This window comes from Dermacentor variabilis, chromosome 9, assembly GCF_050947875.1.
Source record: "Dermacentor variabilis isolate Ectoservices chromosome 9, ASM5094787v1, whole genome shotgun sequence".
Taxonomy (NCBI): domain Eukaryota; kingdom Metazoa; phylum Arthropoda; class Arachnida; order Ixodida; family Ixodidae; genus Dermacentor; species Dermacentor variabilis.
In genome coordinates, this window is record NC_134576.1 from 57,234,411 (window position 1) to 57,253,500 (window position 19,090).

Consider the following 19,090-nt stretch of genomic DNA (forward strand, 5'->3'; position numbering starts at 1 on the left):
GCATTGAGACCAGCAGTAGTACTGGAAAAAATAATTCTTGCTCGCATACTCTAACTACCTTCGAGTGAATCAACTGCGAAGCAGTAACGCATAAATGCTCAACTAAACGTGGTGATGCAGATTCAAGAGCTGAGAAAATGGAAAGATAAATAAAGAAACTAGCATGATAGATGGGAGGGGCCCCCATAACAGACGCTTTTTACAGGCACAATCCATATGTCGAAATCTTAGCTTAACGCAAGCTGAGGCCGCATCCTTGCCTTGGTTGTAGCTTATATGGCGTGACAGAACTACATAGGCGGAGAAAAACACAATAAAAATGTGATACTTTTAAACACGGATGCACAACCGTCTACGAAGATTTAGAACAATTGACTTGCTTTGGTAAATTACGAGCACCTTCGTGGCTAAGAAGGCGTGCGGTATTGTTTCCCAAGTAACGACGAAATTATGAGTGTGCATTTTTTCGGCACAACCTCAAGCGATGTCATTGCATTTTACAACAACCTTGTTTGGCGCCGCTAATGAGAAAGTGGTCAGATTACAGAGGTATATAGGTAGTGTTTAGGGAGCGGTGACGGAATGAAATTGCCTTATTTCAAACAAAGTGTTCCGGCATAAGACGTGCCAAATGGTACTGCGAGGCCCGACGCCCTTCCTTTATTTGAAGAGCCCCGGGGCCTCGAGACTAAACCAATGCCAGCACCTGCTAATCCCACACTGCTACTTTGATGTGAAGTTCTATAATATTCGTTTTTCCAGAAATAGGATTTTTTTTGCTATTAACGGATTCTTGTAGTGGAAACGATGGCGTCGGTGTAGCTATCGGTGAGTTTGTCCGTGAGCGAATATTTCTTAATAAATTGAGGCATATGCATAAGCTAGGTCTTGCTATATGTCATGCGATATATGCAGGTCGTATTGCCACACTATTCTAGTAGGGATGTTGCAGTTTCCTTGTCCTACATTGTTGACAAATTAATTCCTTAGAATTTTGAGAATGCTAGCCCTCAAACAAATGCCATGAACACCGACAGCCTGTGCCTTCTGTCTTGAATCTTCTTAGACTTAAATATTAAAAGTGCGAAACAGTAACAGAGATCGACCCACGCAAGAGGCCCGTCTCTATCGGAAAGCTCGCATTCGTGCACAGGCCTCGCCGGTAGCGCTTCCCGGAAAAAAAAACACTGTTACATAAACTGGAGTTGCCGGGAAGCGCGAGAACCTGTCATAGATCATTTACTGCTATCGAGTTCCACTCTTAAAAGACAAGCCTAAGCATTCTCCAATATTCTTTTGTGCAGATACAATTCATTACACTTTTCGCCGGTAGTTCGGCCTGACAGAGTTGGAGTACTCCCCAAAGAATGCTTGCGCATTAACAATGGTAAGATCTACAGAAGTTTGGCATAAGTTTTAAATATTATAATGTGAACCATATGTTGACGTGGAAAAAATTCAAAAAGCATGTAGTAGTGAGTAGCTTTCCTTTCTCCAGTGAATTCACATTCCACCAATCCGCCAGCCTAAACAGTTGTTTAGAAAAGTTCACGTAACATACTGAACGTACAAACCGCAACATTATGCGAATACCTGAACGGGGACCTTTTGTGGGCCCTCACTGGCTATGCAACGTTCAGACAGCTCCGGTAAGTATCCCGCGTACTACTGCTAAGCAAGGTCACCGGTTCGATTCCTGGTGGCAGTGTTTTGCGGTTATTTAACCTTCACCCGCCTAACGTGCGTGCGCGTTTGTGTTTCTATTGGCATTGAATAAGGGAAGGATGTGTGCCATCGTTTAGGCGCACGTTCCATCCGCCTTGACAATGTGTTGGTGGATGCTTTCACGTCATTTTCCTAATCATACCATGGCCCCTTAACATACGCAGTAAAAATTCTCGTGTAACATTACAGCTAGAAAATGCTGCTGGAAAAGCTGTGTGATGTCTGCTCAAAACCATGGCAGGTTTAGTTTTACATAAGGACTATTGCTGATGGGGTGGTTATGGAAGAACTTTTTAATGGGTTGCTGGACGACCTGCTTTGGGGTCCCAACTGACAGCGCATAAAATACGGGGAGGACTCCGTAACATAAGAGGGGAGCGAGATAGGTTCAAGCCTTCACACATATTGTGGCAGGCCAATCTAACCACTCGGTGAAGAAGTGTGGTTGAGGAAAGTGCCTCATTAGGATATCTTATCGTTAGACACACTGGTCTAGTAAGTGCGCTGTATCGGCACGTTCTTTTGCGCCATCGAATAAAGGACAGGCTAGCCTTTCTGCCAGCCTCGATGATGTTTTTGAATTTTTGTCACAACCATAGTAGGTGTGAGCGCGAGACCTTGCCGGAAGGGGAAAGGAAACTGTTACATAATTTTTTTTCGCTTGTGGTAGAATTTTCTTTTTCCACTACAGACATCTTTGCTGCTCCCGGGGTGAATTCCTGGGCAAAATCACGTTACTACGGCTCGCCGCAAGTATTAACAAAGAAGAAAATTGTGGGTCACTATCCGAAAATGGTGCTCTTAGTTTTTTATGCACTTTTGACGTCGGGAGGCCGGCAGAATTTTCTGTTCAGACAATACTCTCATAACGCTTAAAAATATAAAATTGCCTAGCAGTGCGGCCTAAATGCTACTATGTACTGTTCTGCGTGGCTGTTTGTCAGCTCGGTTGCACAAGCATGGTTCTTATATGTACTGACGCTACAAGATGGCACAATAATCTTGTCTACGTATTAGACCTTGTTCTTGAGTGTGTTAGGTATATATTGCAATGTGGGCTCAGTGATCGTTTAAGAAGATATGCCGCGTGAACATTTCTAATATAATTCCGTCGACTAATGCAACATTCGTGAGGGTTACTGTTAACAAAGAGCGCAAAAAGAAGAAACACTTACTCGCATACTGAGGGAGACGTCCAGGGCTAGGAAAGATTTTCTGAGCATTTCAGGTTGTTGCTGAATTTCTACAATTTCCACCTGGATGGGCTTATGCCTGTTGAGAGCGGGCAGCCTGGCTGCAAAGTTGGACACAGAACAAAGTGGTCAGTTACTAAGGAATAGATCCGTAAGGTAGACTATTGGAACTTGTGAACACAGGTGAAGACACCTGAGTAAACTGGGAACTAGAAGAGCATAGTTGCTTGAACTTTTGCGCCGTGAAAAGTAAAAAAAAAGATAAATAAGCCTAACACAGGGCAAATAGTAAATGACGCCACGTTTGCATCAAATATTACACTATTGATCGCACGCTTTCTCAAACTATCGCCCTTTCTTTTTTGTACCTTACCTACTTGTTTCGTGCCTATGATAGAAAACCGTAGATTCATTTTTTTTGCGTAGCAGTAGCACACCTATATTTCTGTCATAGAAGGTAACATATAAACTATACTTTGCCGCTGCCTATTTTTATATCTTCGTCTCAGCATTCTTAGTCGCAATGAGCAACATGCGCAGAACATAATCGATGTTGGCAACGACGTGCCCTTGCATGAAGAATTGTCCACGACAGCGGGAAGCAGGAGAAATTATTAAAATGAAAAATATCACAAGGGAAGACCAATCCAAGAAGAGACTTTAGATTGAGACAACATGCATGCATGAGATGCATGGCCTTGGCTCCAACTACAATGGTATGCATCATACAGACCATCGTTGCGAGTCTTCTTCCCATGACTTGCCATACTTTTTGGAGATGCACCTTCTCGTGTCGTCGCAGTGCTTATATGATTCGAGGCATATCCTAAAAGTTCACGCAGTAAGCCAGCTAAGAAGGTGGAGAGGGGGCACCAGCGCTGCTCTTTCCGCTAAAGAACCCCGTTGGACATTACTAGGGAGCAGGTGGCTGCATGACAAGATGGAATCGCATGCGTGCAGTCTTAATGCAACCAAGACTTTGTATGAAAAGTGGATGGGTGAAAAGACGGAACGGAAAATCCAATGAAACTTCCTATGTAATCTTGGAAGATTGTGCAGAAATTTCGGAAATACGGCGAAATTGCTAAGAAATGGATGCCCTAAAGATCGGCATTGAAATGAGTCCAGCGTTTTCGGAAATTGTGGAGACCCCAAGGACGATGCGAGATCAGGGCACCCCTCTACCCCGTTTTTACATAAAATTAACTTTGCCTAATTGAGAGTATTTTTATTGTGACCACACTGGTGTACCTAAATTCTTCTGAACGCTTTTTGTAAACGTACTACGGCACTCAATATAACCTCCACCATGTGAGCTAAGGCCTCAGAACCTAAAAAACTCAGTGTCTTTCCCCCCTGTGAAGAAGGAAGACTACTGAAGCTGTGTGTGTGGTCTCCTGAATAGGCAACTGCACCACCGCCGCGGGTTGGCCCGGTTTTGCACTAAGTTGGGGATCGGCCCACGTATGAAAAATTGTTGGTCAATGCGCAGACGCAATCCACCAGATCCTAGCGTTTCTCCGTTTTAGATATGCGCACACCCGCGTGTTTGACGTTCTGTGCTTTGTTCGCACAGCGATAATACAGTGACCAACAGAGCAGCCCTAAAGTCTCGATTGGTTAGCGCTGCTTGTTTCGTTAAGGGGCACGCTGCCGTGGCGCGGTAACTATTCTTGTTTTCCTTGTTCTTTTATTGTGCGATGGAGCAGTAGCTTCTCAGTAGCCTAGGTTATTATTTCTCTGCAAAGAAAGCAGACGACGGAAAGGAGGGGGTAGGCGCATTGATCAAGTGGCGACACCCACTTTACCTATTTATCGATAGCGTCGCGGAAGCAACGGCTCGTGTGTTGCAGCTTATATTGAACGTCATAGCACGCCCACAAACATTTGTGTATCAGACGACATCGTATCTATGGTGTCTGTAACATTGCGGAATACATTGAATCCATTATGAGCAGAAACGGGGAGTCGTACCGTGACTTGTTTTCGAAGGCTACGGTGGGCCACTGCATTTGAAACATCTAATTACGTTTAATTTCACCTGCGAGCTGCCTTACACTTGCGTGCTCATCTTCCGTTGAGGGTGATAGAGCAGTGAGGCACTAATATACTATGATATGGCAATGACACAGACCTGTGTGACAGAGGCCATCCTTACTAACGATTTTCTTTTCCGTATAACCTGCATCCGAATTTTAACGAAGCACCTTTGCAAGTTCCTTTATTTCATAGGGGTGCAACTTGGAAGCTGCAAAACTTGTTTGCGTAAGTGTTTCAATTACTGCACTTATTATAACATGCACTTTCGCGCAATGTGGTAGTTCGCTGTAAATTAGTTGCAGGTGGGTTACTTTACGCCGACGGCGAACTGCACACATGAAACAGCAACTGAAGTTATATTTGTCTACGTTTAGTTGGCTCTTTTAACAGTCATATGAACTGAAGTCTACGGTCTGGTACCACCCGAAATTCTTGTATTATGCAGGGAAAGTTCGCTGGAGTAAAAGAAGTATGTAGGAACTCCACTGGAGTTATACAAGTATGCGGAAGCGTACCCACTAATTTCAGTTTGGCCGCCGCCAAATTTAATTTTGTCCACTATACGCTAATATGCCGCCGCACTTCAATTTAATTTTGGCCCAGCGCTAAATTTTATTTGGCTCATCCCTAAATTCGCCACCCCCAAAATGTTAAGTTGGCCCACCCGCAAATTTAATTTGTCCTACCCGCAAATTTAAGTTGGCCCACCACCAAATTTAAGTGGGCCCACCGCTGATTTGGAAGTTGACTCACCCAAAAATTTCAATTTGGCGTACACCGCCAAAAGATGAACTGGTCCGCGTCGAATTTCAACTAACCCACCCCCAAATTTCAATTTGAGCAAACCCTAAACTTAATTTGGCCCAGCCATATATTTAGGTAGGCCCAAGTCCCAGTTTCAAGTTACCAAGCCCCATGTTTCAAGTTCTCCAATCCCCAGTTTTCTAGTAGACCCACCCCTAAATTCTAGTTGGCCCAGTCCCAAATTTCAGGTCGGGGATTTTAAAATTTCAAGTTGTCGCAACCCTCAATTTAACTTGGCCCATCACGAAGTTTATATCAGCTCAAGCCCGAATTTAGTTGGCCCGCCGCCACACCCAAATTTCAAGTTGACCCAGCTGCAAAATTAGGTTGGGCCACCCTCAAATTTAATTGACCGCCATGCAACTTCAATTTGCCCCACCCAAAAAATTAAAATTGACTCACCGCAATTTTGGTTCTCCCACACCCAAATTTTAATTGGCCGAACACCAAATTTCGGTTGGCCCATCGGCAAATTTCAGGTCAACCCAATCAAAAATTTCAACTGGATCCACCGCCAAATTTTATTTGGACCACGCCTACTGTAATATTCCCCATGTATTCTAAATGAAACCTCAAATATCATTATGGGTATTGTCTCTGATCAATATTTTAAATTGTTTATTGTCGCTTATAATGCACAAATAATCTACATAATCATTATCATAACGATAAAAAATCTTAGCCTTCCAAATAACGCAAGTTTGTGCAGATACTAGGCATTACGGTTTTCGTGTGCAGTTTGGCATGTTGGACAAGGGTGCTCGCCAAAGAATGCCGATGCATTAAAAACAGAGCTTAATCTAGCGGACAAGCCCATGTGCGTTGCCAGCTTCGTTTGCTGCTATTAGCAAGGCCTCCTAGTTATCGGTTCGTCGGGGACTACATGAGCACACCTGCATGAATCTGCTCAGCAGTAAAAGGATTTTCCAAAGATGCACCCGTGTTCACAAAACCAACCGCGTCCATAAACTTGAATGCATTGGTAAGCGCAGAAATTTTCAGTGCCAGCCACTCATTTAATTTCATTATTGCGGCACAAGATCATGTGCAGATGTCTTCCAAGCGACACATTGTATTTGTAGTCGTAACCCCCTTCCCCTCCCATGTGTAAGTGAAGGCTATGTTGTCTTTTAACATGTGCGAAGTGCCTGAAGCGGAACCTCCGTGAAGATAAGGAAGAAGGCGACCGAGACTGGGGGTGCGGAAAGAGATGAGGTAATCCTAAATGTTGACGCAGTGAGTCAGCTAAGAAGGTGGAGAGGGGGCACCAGCGCTGCTCTTTCCGCTTAAGAACCCCGTTGGACATTAATAGGGAGCAGGTGGCTCCGTAATCAGTATGCACTGTAATCCCTACTTAGTCTAATCAATTGCCGCTTAGCCATTTAGTTTAAAAGTAATCAATGAATTCAACTTGCAAGATTTCCTTAAGAAATGCCGCATTCTGCACGTATCTGCGTCCTAAACCTGGCCGGACCCTCTCATATACCGACTGCATTATTTTGGTACAATAAACAACAGAAACCGATTTAGGAAGCTGTGAAGTAGCGACGCCGTTCGTGAAGCATTTGTGAGAATGCTTGATGGTATTTTTTGCAACTAGCGCCGGACTTGGGTGACGAGCAGTCAATGGTGCATGAACTGAGTTTCGAAAGGTTAGCGTAACATTGGTGTAAAGAGGCCGAAATACATTCGCTGTAAAGTGTGCAAAATTTATGTGTAATAAAACCACTATTTAGACGCGTAAGGTGTGAGATGTGCGATTGAAATAAAGTATTTGCAACGAAATGATCATATACTAAAATCTATGAGTGTAAATAGCAGGACCCTGGAATGCAAGGGCATGGATGAATACGCTCTACACAAGCGTTATATCCTAACAGCGGCCATCAATGAGGTGTTTGGAATCTTTCGGCTATACGACTTGCAAAATGGTTGCAGCGTGTGGAAGGTTCAAAACGGCTTTGCGGTCGAAACAGCAGTTCTGTGCCCAGAAGCATTTTTAGATGTAGTGGGATTTGCTATCAGCAGGATAAAGACAGTCCTTTTTTTCTCTCACTGCTTGTGTCCCCACAGCCCAACAAGACGTGTGGGAACGTCCGCGTCTCGCTACAATTGCCACAGACAGGATATTTATCACTATTCAACCGGTAAGGGTGTCGTGTGCGCGGACGCTTCATCGTGCTAGCTTTGTTTCCAATACTTGCTGAGTTTTTCGCACGAAAATGGCTTCACTTCCATGGCAGCAGCAACTATCAGCCGTCACGCCTCTATTCTTTACAAAGGTTACGCAAGTACTTTTTTAGGCGTTTAAGTAAACTCATTTTATTTGACCACATGACAATTTATGTAAACTATGCTGCAGCTGTCGTTTGCAGATGGCAATACTGCATGATTTAAAACCTACTCGTACATAAAACATTGTGCCCGGAATGACTGTATAAAGTGAATTCATTTTCTATAACAAATAGTGTACAACTAGGTATTCCTCATCGGTATACACCAGTCCCTTGGGTGAATAGCCTAGAAGCATCGCCAGGTCTTATGCGGAATTCGCAATGAGACAGGTACCTTTCCATGTTGTTCAACATGCTGTCCCGGACACACTGAGTCGGCAGATATCGCAAAATTCCGAAGCACCATAAAGTATCGTAGCTTTTCCTCATGTCTATAAAAACGGATGAGCCTAGTTTATGAATGAAGGCGTCGTCAATATTTTCCCTATAGCGGAGTGGACAGCCATTTGTCGATCCGCCCACCCTGAGGCTGAATTGGAATGGGTTGAGTAGCTTAGTGGTTCCGATAAAATGCAGCTGACGCCGATTTACTATGTTTGCGAAGAACCTGCAAAGGCAGCGAGTCAGTGCTACAAGCGTATAACTGGTGGCGAAAGACAGATACTTGGCTTCTTAGCGGATTGGGTTTGTTACTGCCTCTTTCCTAGCAGGTTGGATATACTTTGAAGATGATATTGCATTGAAAATAGACAGAAGGGCTTTCTGGATGTAAGTGTTATTATTTCATAAATGATTTGAGCAGATCTTGCAGCACATGTAATAAAGCGGTTCAGGAATGCATGGTACTCTGCTAAGTGAAACCAACGGTTCTATGCTTCATTTGGTGCGTATTTTCGTTCCAAAGTCTCTCGTTCTCCCCGTTGTCCCTTTCTAGGTATAGTTAAGAAATGTGTGTGGACCTGCAGATCGTCTTAAAATGGGCACACAGCTAGAACTGCAACTTTCTCTAGGCTGTTTTGGAGCCCAACGCAACGAGTATTCTTGAAATCAACCGTGTATACGCCATGTCCGTACCTGCAGTTTGTGTGGCGAATGTTCTTGCGTAGAAGGTCTTGCGTGACGGTCAACTGAGCTCGGCGTTGACCAGTACGCAGTCCGAAGTTTGCAGGCCTGGACGGCGAAAGGAGATCGACATTCGAAATTATTATGAGCTGGATGTTGCCGCGAGAACAGAAGATCGTTTCAGACGCCTTTAATGGAGAACTCATTGCCGACAATCAATCGAAAACTTTCATTATTGATCTGTAGTGTTGCTAGAGGCACTGATCGCGCCAGTAGTTTGGGTAGATGTTCAACATGCAGTACTAAGAACTGAATTGATCACTTGAATGCTCATGGTGTAGTAGCACCAGTAAATGGAAACACGTGCGTGAATAAAACACGGGCGATATTGATATACGTGCATACTTTACAAACCAACGACGTGTATCGTATTTCGCGCTACGTTTGCGCGACGATTGCTTGAAGTGAATTCAAGCAATGTATTTATTTGTTTTAACAAATTCATTTGACAGATTACATCTTTTGTCTTTTCAGATTTCCACATGATGGAGAAACGAGAAAATAATATAGTGGATTCAATTTTAGAAAATATTTTGTAGAGTAATACGCTGCTTTAATTCCTTTAGCTGCTAGTTGAATGTGAACATCTGCAAGCAAAGATTATCTCGTAAAGACAATTTCTCAAGTTTCCGAGTACGCACATTCTTTGACAACTAAGCACGAAAATGCAAGTTTCTCTCAGCTTCCTTCACCTGTGATGAGCACCGCATCGCCTACTCGCAGTCAATTTATTATGTCCGTGTTGACGGGAGCTTGGAAACACGCTCTGTGCCTCGACTTCAGATGTTGAAAAGAAAGAAACAAACAAATGAAAGAAATACCCAACGGTTCGTTCAGTGAGACCCGTTCTCGGGCAGAAACGAGAAGAAAAGCAAAAAAAAAAGTTGACTTAAGGACTATATGATGGGTGAGTTGACTTAGGTTAAAAAATACAGAACTTTACAAATAAGGAAATTTATTTTCAAGTAAAAGATGCCAGGTAACTGCACTTTAATGTCAGACACACAGAGAGCGACATAGCTTGATTAAAGCCAGAATTTGATGCCGATAACATGCGGGACTTCTTACATCAGATGGCATGATTCGAAGAACGCAATGAAGAGAGGGGTATTGAAACACTAAATACAAACTACTAAGCCACAATTATTCAAAGGTGAAAGTCTCTATAAATGTTATTCCTGGCTTGAGTAAAGCTGGTTAACCTTAATGGCTTGATCGTAGCCAGATGTCAATGTAAAGGAGACTACGAAAACCATTTGTCTGCATTTCCCGGCTTTATGTGAATGGATGACATTGCTGTCGAACTAAAACAACGAGAAGGAAGCGTAACTCTGATAACCTGGGTACGGTGCACACTTGGTGGGGTATTCAGTAAGCATCGACTCAGTGGACACGCTTATTTAATATGCTGCTGATGTTCCGATTCGTGGGCTGGGCTGGGCCGGGGTAATGGTGAGGAGAGAGGTAACCCCAGCCAGCCAGTGCCTCAGCAGCCGAAGGAATGGCCCTGTCAACTAGGTGGGCACTTGCAGAATGACCCCCGGCATCCTCGTTCACATTCCGGAAACGCTCCATCCACGCCTGATCCCACCGTGATGTCTCAGTTTGACCTGCCACCTCCTTTGTTGCACAGTAGCCGAGGATATCAGGCTTTGTTATGTTCCACTATCTTGTCCCGTTACTGGTGCTGCTTGTTTTCAGAACCAACAGGCCAACAGCGAACTTGCCCAATCAATGTTCTATCAATAATCCAGCGATGTAAGATGTATCCAACCTCCAAACCACATTCATAATTCAAGAAAAAGGAGTATTTTACTGCGAGAAAACAAATCATTGCAGCCATAATGAACTGAACTGCAAAAACGTCAAATTGTCATCCCAAAACATTAATCAAGCGTCGCTGATCCCGGAGAGCCACCAGAAGGATGCATCATGCCCTGGTGCAACTTTTGTGCAATACTAACGAAATCGTGCTTGGCATTGTGAAAAATGGACCCCCCCCCCCGTATGTATTACAAAGCGTCAGTAATAATATTTGTCTTTGTCCGTGGCCGTAACATTTCCTTTTTGTAAAGCATGCTACCTTAACAGACGCGTTTTCGCCACTCTCGATTAATTGTATGCAGGGTGTTTGTTCAGGTAACTCGCGATAAGCCCTAATGAATCCATTACGAAAATGCATGCAACTTAATTTTTTTCCTCGTTCTCATCAAAGAATATGAGTATTTTTCACTTTGAGCTTGGGTAGTTTCCTTAAGAATGTTTCATCACCCATTCTTTCATGTATTGCTTAAAAGGCAATATATTTAATGCAAACGTTGCGAAGACCAGTGATAAATTGCCAAAATAATGTTTCTCAATAATGATAGCTAATGTATATATTGCTAGTGGATGTAATTTTTCGTACTGAAGGCGAGCGGAAACGGTAGCCCGAGATGATGCGTGTTGCACCTTTCGAACAAGGTTAGAGTCATTGTTACGAAGCGTGAGCTCGCGGTCTTCCGCTCCAAATCGTCGCCAACCAGCCTCGTTTCTGAAACCTCTCGCAGGTTGCAGAGGCGCTCTTCTGTAGTGAAACCCTTCCGATGTTTTTCGCCTACAGGCGAGCCAGCGCCACGTTTGAAGACATGCGACAGCTGTTAGCGCGGGTGGTCGCCATGTTTGTTTCCCCAAAAACGCTGGTAGGATGCGTCCATTCGATGGGGAGAGGAGGCAAGGGAGCGAGCGGCCCGCGTCATAAACAATTTGTTCACCCCAGCGAATCACGCATGCGCATTCGCGTCTCCGCACGCCTGATGGGACCTCTAGAATGCGGAGAGGATGGTGACGTGTCGTTATTTCCTCCATGGAAGTGCGCTAGAAGGGGTTGAGTTGTTTTCTGATCACCATAGAGCGCAGCAGGGACCTATTTACTATTTGTTTTATACCATGCGGATGCAGCTATCCAGCGCTGCATGCCTATTACTGATGAAAAAAGAGAGAGCCCTTGCCCTCTTTTAGAATTGGGATTAAACTGCCTCTTTTTGAGCAAATGGCATGTACTCCGAAGATAATATAGCGTTGAAGAGAGAGAAGAGTGTGTTCTGCGTTCAAGTGTGCGTTTTATTGGTTCATAAATCATTCGATCAGATCCTGGTCTAGAGATATTACAGCAGTTCTGGTATGTCTGGGGCTCTGCTAATGTAAATGGACGATTGTATGCCTCATTAGAGACGCTGTTATGTGACAATACTTTCAGTACGGGCAGATATGTCATTATGAGCGACATAAACAGTGACCTGAAATCATCGGATTCATACTCTAGTACTCCGACTTGTTGCTGGAGCTTCTGACGTAGGGCGTCGGCAATCGAAGCCACTTGAGACAGCTTCTCCCGCACGACCGCTCGGATAGCCTCGCGCAGGTCGTCGGTGGCCAGTGACTGAACTCCGGCTTAGCTTGTCGAGTTCCTGCAGCGGTTGAATTGCCGGTTTGACATTTCCAGTGTCTTATGGATGCTAGTGGCCTCGCGGAGAAACTCGTCGAAAGTCTTCGGTGCGCTTCGTACCATTCCGGCGAAAAGTTTCTCCTTTACACCACGCATCAGTTCGCAGACTTTCTTCTCCTAGCGAATATCCGGGTCAGCATGGCGGAACAGACGGCTCATTTCTTCCGTAAAGATAGCAACGTTCTCGTTAGGTAGCTGCATTCGGGCGTCCAGCAGAGCTTCGCCCCTTTTCTTGCGCGCGACGCTCGTAAAGGTGCGCAGGAAGCCGCTACGGAAGAGGTCCCATGTTGTCATGGTCGACTCCCGGTTCTCAAACCACGTTCTGGCGGCGCCTTATAAGGCGAAGTAGACATGCCGCAGCTTGTAGTCGGAGTCCCAGGTGTTGAAAGTTGCGATTCGTTCGTAGGTCTCCAGCCAGGATTCCGGGTCTTCAGTAGCTGCACAATGAAAGGTCGGTGGATCCCGAGGTTGTTGCAGGATAACGGGCGACGCTGAGGCAGCCATTGGGGTTATCAGCATGGCCACTATCTTCTTTGTCGTCTCAGGTAGAAGTCCGTACTCGGCGCCAGTCCTTGCAGTCGGCGTCTAGCAGGCTGGTCTTGGGGCGATGTTGGTTGTGTCCTCGGGCTTCGGACTTAGATCGCAGCTTGCCGGGGGCGTTCGGCACATGAACGCAAAAACACCTCCACCAGATGTAACGTGGTAGTGATGTTAAAGAACACAGCGGCAATACTGTGAAAGACAAAACTAGATTTCATTGGGCGAACCTGTGCCCACAAAACAGGCTACACTAAAGCACAACCAGAGCGGCGAACACAGTCGGCGATCGTCGAAAATCTGATCAGCGGGTGAAGGTCGTCGGCTTTTGTACAGCAGTCGTCGAATGTTTCAGACTAATCGCTCGCACCCGCGTGTCTTCCACAAAGTTCTACACCATTCGCGTCACGCGATGGAATCAGATAACACAAGGTTCGGCGAAAACAGACAGCGGAGAGAAGCATCGATAACAGCCCATAAACTTCCAATACCTGCAGGCGCGTCATGCGCATGTGCGATAACATTTGTTAGGCGGTGAAACGTGTCGCCCGATATAGACAAAGTACACGTGTCAATATTAAACTACTACAGTACATAAATAACAATGCACCACATATACTTGAAAATAATAATGAAGTTCCTTAGGATATGAGGCTAAAGAGAAAACGGACACTGAAAACAACGACAAATAATGGTAAACAAACAACCAGGTACCAAGTACTAAGAATCCCAAATAGGCTAGAAGATAACATTGATTTCAATATTACTAGAAATGCATTAAAAAAACCACGTGAAGCAATTGTTACTAACAGAGTGTTTCAACGTAAATATATTAGAATTGATTTACTTTCTTTTTTATTTTTTACACACATACATACGCGTTCATAGCCATATGCTGCATCTGAGTGTACCGTTGCAATTTACATGTACAACCTGTGCTTCACTCTTTGTGGACAGGGGTAGGTAATGGGGGAAAAGGGGGACATTTATTATTTCACCGTCTATTTTAAGAACGGACTGTAACCCAATAATTCGTCAAATTATATTGTTGTATGTGCCTGTGTAAAGTTATATACACTGTGGGAAAATATGTAACGTTATGTGGGTTCGCTCACTGCTAGTGAAGTGCCACCACATTATGTATAACACACGCGTATTTTGCGGGTACAAGGGCCCCTGTCAGTTGCTGTGCGCCTTTTGCTCTTTTGCTCTTGCACCTTTCTTGAAATTGAATTCAAGTAGAAATAAACATTCATCCATTCATTCATTCATTCATTTGGTGAGCAGCAGGCTCGAGAGCGCAAGCGACAAACGGACTCAACGGGCAGCACTAACCCGGCGAAACTAAGGAAACGACGAAGAGGTATACCCAAACTTCCTCCTCTTCCTAAGGATGACTTCAAGATAGTTATCCGACCACACCAGGGACTGCCTTTGAAGACTATCAGCACGCCGGCCCTCGCCGAAGCGATCGTCATGGCCTGCGACTACCAAATAAGAGGTGAGCAATTTTTGCTCCGTATAAAGCCCGGCTCCAATATCGCCATACTTTCGACATCGAGTCAGGAGGTCGCGGAGCAGGCACGCCGAGTTCACTCCCTCACTATCAACGGACGTTCGCATGACGTTAACGTATACGCTGCCACCGGAGAGGAAGCTATCCGAGGAGTTATACACGGACTTCCACCCCGAACGCCACCGGAGACCATCATAGCAAACATACGTATACGGACTCAAGGCGTCGAACTTATCCAAGCAAGAATGATCGGAGAAACAAAGAGTGCCGCCCTTACTTTCTGTGGCCCGTCACTACCTCGGGTGGTGTACTACAACGGAGGCGAACTCCTGTGTCATCCTTACCGTGCTACTGTTCAGGTGTGCAAAACGTGCCATGGAAAAGGTCATCGGACAGACGTCTGTCCACAGCCTGACCTGCGAGTGTGCCGAATTTGTGGACTCAGAAACCCAGTGGACGGACACCCGTGTGAACCAAAGTGTGCCTCGTGTGAGGGTGCCCACGTCACCGGGGACCGCAGCTGCCAACGACGCCTCAAGCAACCGAAAAAACCTCAAGTCAGAAAGAGCACTGACAAGTGCAATGAAGGGCAGAAAAAACCTCGCTGGTTCGTCTCAGAGGATGAGGAATCGGACTACACAAACGTCCATAGGAGCGACCAACGCGACCGACAGGGAAGGACGAGATCGCCATCTCCACACCGACTGGACGCTCGGTCCAGATCAGCGTCACCTCACCGGAGCAGATCCCGCTCTCGAGCACGAGAGCGCGTCCAGGGAGGAGAAGCAAGACAGACGCAACGATCATCCAGAGAAGCACCGAAGGCGGCCTGCGTTCTGACAAATCCACAGGTAAGCTGGGCAGCGGTCGCGTCCTCCACAACCAAACCTATCACACAAAACGAAGAATACAAGAAAATAGTTGCCGAAAACAGGCAACTTAAGGCAAGCTTGGATAGCATGAAAAATCAACTTGAAACACTTAAACGACAAATGGCAAGCATGATGACGCACGGAGGAACCCATAAGACAAACGCACCCGCACAACTGTCCAACACACAGACGAATCCAACACAGACCAAACCACTATCACAAACGCAGCCTCTAGCACAGATGCCTACACCCATCACTCATCTGGAAGGGAAACTAGATAATATGTGCGCACAAATGCAATTATTTTTTGCAGAGCTTCACAATCTTAAGCGGTATGTCGACGACTCGCTCAAAGGAGCCAAAAAAACGCGAAAACGTCGTAGCAGCCTTAGCCCGGAGAACCGAGATCCAAAGGTCACCGTAACCACAGACACAGAACATTTCGAGAGCCCATACTCTGGCTAACTCCACACCTACACGCCAAGAGAATCTCGTAATTTGGCAGTGGAACTGCCGATCACTACATAACAAACATGCTGCACTTACACAATATATCAAGGCGGCGCTCGTCCCACCTGACATTATTTGTCTTCAGGAAGTGGGGAAAATGCGGATACCTATCGGGGGCTACCGTTTTTACAGCGATTCGAACTACCCTGAAGTGGCAGCATTGGCCCGCAAGGACCTCACAATCACTGTCGCCATAGCACCTGGCGTAGAAATCCACCACCAAATACTCACCATTTGGCCAGTTAAGAAGGGTCGTCCAAAGTGCCTGATAACCAACGTATATAGCCCACCTAGGGATAAGAAGGCCGATTTTTCATTAATTTTAAGTCACGTATCTACCTTGCTCTCAACGAAAGACCGACTAATCTTTCTCGGAGACTTTAACGCTTGGCACTCCGCATGGGGTTATCAACGTGACACCGCCAAGGGCTTCAATCTACTCCGAGAAACTCAGTCCCACGAACTTGTACTGATTACGCAGCCAGGCACTCCTACAAGGATAGGAAACAGCGTTGCCCGGGACACCACGCCAGACCTTACGTTTGTCAACAACGAGACGGGGGTCACCTGGTGTAACCTGGACGAAACGCTAGGTAGTGATCACTATCTATTGTGCGTCAATGTTAACACAGCTAAAGTTCGACAGCCCCTAGGGGTGGCCAGGCTCACTGATTGGAAAAGGTACAGAGAACGACACCAGGCTGCTTCCTCATTTCCAGCCACGGCCGCAGGTTGGACAGCTTTCCTCAAGGAGGCCCATGCTGCCACCACGAGAGAGATCAAGACCACAACGGAAGCACCGGCAGTAGACAGCCATCTCGCCCACCTCTGGGAGGCCCACAGAAGCCTCACGAAACGCTGGAAGCGGCAGCGGCGTAATCGCAAACTTCGGCGCCGAATAGCCCTGCTGGCAAACGAAGCTAACACCTATGCGAAGGATCTGAATAATCAAAATTGGCGCAGCTTCTGCGACTCTCTCAGAGGCACCCTCAGCACCAAGAAGACCTGGGCCATTCTTCGGTGCATGTTAGACCCAACTAGCACACGCACCGAGACGTCTAACATCATGCGGCGGCTGCTAGGAGAATACAAGGGCTCAGAACAAGAACTACTCGAGCACCTAAAACGCACCTACACCGGCGCTGCCCAGACATCTTCAAGCGTTATGAGAGAATACAAAGGACAGGATAACTTGAGCTTGGACGCCCCCATCACCTTCTCGGAGCTGTACGCAGCAGCACAAACCTTCAAGAAGAACACGGCTCCTGGACCCGACCAAATCACCAACGCAATGCTGCGCAACCTTAGTGACGTAGCCCTACAGCACTTAGTCGACTTCTTCAATGAACAGGTCTGGCGACCGGATGGAAGACTACCGCGAGAATGGAAGCAGGCAGACATCGTGCTTATACCAAAACCGGGCAAGCCGCGCGAGCTCAACCATCTCAGGCCCATATCGCTCACGTCTTGCATGGGCAAGCTCTTTGAACGAGTAATTCTAACCCGACTCGAAGCCCACATCGAACGAAACTCACTCTTCCCTGAATCCATGTTCGGTTTCCGCAGGCGAATCTGTGCACAGGACGTCTTTCTTCTATTAAGAGATGAGGTGCTCGATCCTCCTCCGGGCAGCATGGACAGAATCCTGCTAGCACTCGACGTCCATAAGGCATTTGATAACATCTCACACACTGCAATACTAGACGGACTACGAGATGTCGGGTGTGGAGAAAGAGTATTTCATTACGTTCAAGACTTCCTGAGCAGCCGCTCCGCGAAAATAGGACTAGGTTCAGCACGTTCTGTTCTGTATCGCTTACCAGATAAGGGCACTCCTCAAGGATCCATATTGTCACCACTTCTTTTTAACGTCGGCTTACGTAGAATGGCCCTGGACTTACAGAAGAACCGGGACCTTGGCTGCGCCATATATGCAGACGACATTACACTCTGGGCCTGCAAAGGGTCCTACGGAAACCGACAAGACACGCTTCAACAGGCCATCAGCACCATTGAAAACTATATGAGGCGAGCAGGCATGAGGTGCGCTCCAGCGAAATCGGAGTATATTCATATTAGACCTAGACATACCCAAGCGACGAGGGCTCCGGATCTGCAGCTCACCTTAGAGGGAGAGCCCATCAAGAGGGCATCCCACCTGCGCGTACTGGGAATGTGCATTCAAGAAACGGGCAGCGTTAGCATAGCGCTCTCCAATCTCAGACGCTCTGTTCGGAGCGTAACTGGGCTTATTAGCAGAGTTGCACGCAGCCGAGAAGGCATGAGCGAAGCAGACACCATGCAACTAGAAAACGCCTTCGTCATTAGTCGTCTAACGTACGCCCTGCCTTTCCAAACCACGCGGCGTCACGACATCGAACATGCGGATAAGCTCATAAGAATTGCCTGTAAAGCAGCACTCGGCCTGCCTGAAAGCACAAGCACGATCCGACTGACCGAATTAGGAATGATGAACACTTTCGAGGAATATGCAGCGGCCACTCTAATGGCGCAGCGTGAACGGCTAAACACGACACCTCAGGGGCGCTCGGTTTTACAAAGACTTAACTATCCACTGACACCACAATATTGTGGCGATGAAACAATCCTACTGCCATCTGAAATCCGAGAGCGGATCCACGTGGCGCCGATCCCCCGTCACATGCACCCAGTCCATCATGCGGCACGGAGACGCGCGCGGGCAGCCACCTTACTAAGGCGGCGAAGCGACCCGGATACTTACTTTACAGACGCGAGTTCGTATCACAAGAATCCAGGCACCCTCAATACATTTGCAGCAGTCGTGACTAGCCAAGGACGAACAACCGTAGCAGCATCTATACACACGAAATCGGTTGCAACGGCCGAAGCTGTGGCCATAGCCCTTGCTATACGCGCCGCGGAAGCTAAGGGCCAATCGGCCTACGTGCTGACAGACTCGCAGGACGCCTGCCGCCTCTTCCTTGGGGGGGCTTTACCGGGCTGCGTCTTCCGCATCCTAGGAACGAACCTCACCATGGATCATTGCGTGACCTGGTGCCCGGCGCACA

At 46.5% G+C, this 19,090-nt stretch overlaps 1 protein-coding gene across 1 annotated transcript in view; it reads right to left on the bottom strand.

The window, feature by feature from the left end:
• The window catches only part of LOC142592720 (uncharacterized), a 74,654-nt gene that overhangs the window by 5,964 nt on the left and 49,600 nt on the right, over positions 1 to 19,090 (bottom strand). The window contains exon 11 of the mRNA XM_075704318.1: positions 2,901 to 3,019. The gene's annotated coding sequence lies outside the window, so the exon portion shown is untranslated. The remainder of the gene's footprint in view (positions 1 to 2,900; positions 3,020 to 19,090) is intronic.